Source organism: Lycium barbarum, chromosome 2, assembly GCF_019175385.1.
Source record: "Lycium barbarum isolate Lr01 chromosome 2, ASM1917538v2, whole genome shotgun sequence".
Classification (NCBI taxonomy): Eukaryota; Viridiplantae; Streptophyta; class Magnoliopsida; order Solanales; family Solanaceae; genus Lycium; species Lycium barbarum.
Genome location: NC_083338.1, coordinates 114,773,045 through 114,775,873, shown reverse-complemented (window position 1 = coordinate 114,775,873; position 2,829 = coordinate 114,773,045). Strand labels below are relative to the sequence as shown.

Here is a 2,829-nt window from a genome sequence, read left to right as displayed (position 1 = left end):
ATGAACGAATATATACAAATGCACTAATAAAAATATATATACCAAAAGTATAAGCTCCGGAAAGAGAGGAGCACTCCGAATAGCAGAAAGGGTGTCCTAAACAGGTGGATCACCAGGCTGTGCGTCCGTACCTGCGGGCATGAAACGCAGCCCCCGGAGAAGGGGGTCAGTACGAAATATGTACTGAGTATGCAAAGCAGAAGGTACAGAAATAAATCTGAACAATAATCGAATCAGATATATAGAAAATAATACATATAAAAAAAAATATCAAAATGTTTATTGCCAAAGTATAAATTATGCATAGGGCACAGGAAACTGTGGTCGCCCGCCTGTCGATGGCGCCAAAACACAGCATAACACCAGAAAGTTTCAAATCTCCGAATCCCCGTCACACATCACAACACAGCATAACGCCAAACATAAGTGGAACCCGGCCCTCGAGCGAGGAGCACGGTGTACCATAATCACAGCATAACACCGGAATGTATCACAAAGCGCACGACAACAGAACCGGCCCGGGAACCGGCGAACGATATCATAGGGCACGAGTGGAGTAGTGAGGAATCATATGCATAAAATCATCATCATAAATCCAAAAGATAAGTAAAATAGTCATATTTGAAATCGGAACAATAATTACAACATTTTTTTCCCAAAGTTACCGAAATTACCAAAAGGGCGTCGCGGGACCCACGGACGAGTATAGGCCCGAACTGAGCCCGCCTATGAAAAACATACTCATTTTATATCATACAAACTCCTACGAAAATTTCAAAGCAATCCGAGCTTTTCTGAGGAAATTATGAGCGTTTGAAGTTTTGGAATCGCTAAAGAATGAACTTTAAAACAAAAATCAGCTTTCATGTAATCTTTACAAGTTATGGATTCCAAGAACATAAGGATCAATGTTTTGCCATGACAAGGCAAGGATGCCAAAGAACAAATGTGATTCATAAACATGCTCGGATTGTGAGAATAGAGTTTCCTCGAGGCTTATATCATAGCCTATTTTAACTAAGGCATGCCGAAGAAGGAAGATTACTTTACATACCTCAAACGCTCTCCAATACGATCCAAACTCAAGCTAAATCCAACCTATGATTCGGGCTGCCCACGATCTATAAACAAGCCATAAAATGCCAAACATTAGCTAAAGACTTTTTGGGCATTAAATTCCAATTTCGCCCTTAATTCTACAGAAATTTGGGCAGCATTTCCCCTGTAAATAGGCTACCCCGAGAATTTAACTCGGCCGTATGAATCAACAACAACAACAACCAACCAACCTAACAACATTAATAATCAATCCGAAAGGTAATACAACAATAATAGCTGTCTTTTCCATCATTCATCAACTTTCATAAATTCAATTCGAAGACTTACCTTCAAGCCAAAATCGACGCTTATACGCTCACATACTAACCCGAACCCATACCAAAAACATTTCAGGACATTCTAAGCAATTTATACAATTTTTCCAACAATCCATAAATTTTCCCAAGCTACCCGAAACAGCCCCTAACCGAGACAGCCCCCCTAACTTTTTCTTCATTTCCAAATCATGGTTCGTATCTACAATTTACATTCTAACAATGCTATTTTCATCAATACACAATTTACATTAAATGTACAACAACTTCCAAATCAGTCCGCAATATTTACAACATCAATTTGAGTCAATAAACTTTCATTTCCAACATAGAATTCATGGCGATGACGGCTAAACAATAAGCGATACTAATTCAATTCTTGGCACATAAGGTGACCCATTTTCGGCTAACACTACACATATACATATATGGATGATTCTCAATTGTTCTTCACCTTACAATGATCATAATCAACTAACGAGGCATTAATTCATAATTTCAATCACAACACAACAACACCCATTTACACGGCTCAAGCTCCACATACACAACTCACCTCCAACATTTCATATTTCATGATTTTCCTCCATTATAACATACTACAACATGGATATAACCTTCATAACACAAAAACAAAATCAAATCTTACCTTTTCTTCTTCAACCTTACAATAGCCTAGGGTTTGCAATTGGATACAATGAATGGTTAGATGACCCAAACAACTCTTCCACGCTACTTAGGGACTTCAATATAGTGGGTTAACACCAAGAAATTAATTTTTGAAGGCAAAGAAATGGGGGTTGGTTTTCTTGCTCCTAGCCGTGAGCTCCCCCTTGGTTCTTCCACTTTTGTTTTGTTTTTTTGTTTTTTTGCTAAGTATAGAATGGTGAGGAGATGACTTAAGGTCATCTTTTTAAGTCCCCATAATATCTCTTATTGTTTGTGGCCCACACAATGTGGTGGACCAATTAAAATTGAACACCATTTGTGTGGGCCAACCATGGAAATTGTGGATAATTTTTATCTTCCAATTTTTATCACTTTTGGTCCCAAATTTTCCTAATTGTTCCATACCAATAAATTCATGCACCACATATATCTCAAAATAAAATCGAAGGTCAAGAATCCCGACTTTGTATCCCGAAATAATTTTTTTGTCCTTAACTTATCATAATTAAATCCGGATTATTCCACTGTACAAAAATACGGGTTCTAACATCCTCCCCCTCTTTAGAACATTCGTCCTCGAATGTCAGATTAACCTTACCGGTCATACAACAATTTGGGGAAGTTTCCTTACTAACTATCACAACAATACAATCATTGATCAACGATTCATTTATCAAACAACATAGTCAAATAGAGAATTGGATTACCTGTAGGCTCTGAAAATAAATGAGGATACTTCTTCTTCATATGCTCCTCATCTTCCCAGGTCATTTCCTCTCGGTTATTG

The 2,829-nt window shown here is 37.8% G+C and overlaps 1 long non-coding RNA gene across 1 annotated transcript; it reads right to left on the bottom strand.

Annotated features, from left to right (window-relative positions):
- On the bottom strand, positions 1 to 2,572 carry LOC132621498 (uncharacterized). The gene is made up of 3 exons (XR_009575533.1): positions 2,023 to 2,572; positions 1,055 to 1,121; positions 1 to 131 (listed from the first exon to the last, which is right to left on the bottom strand). It is a non-coding gene; the product is annotated as an uncharacterized LOC132621498 (long non-coding RNA).
- Between the last annotated feature and the right edge of the window lie 257 nt (positions 2,573 to 2,829).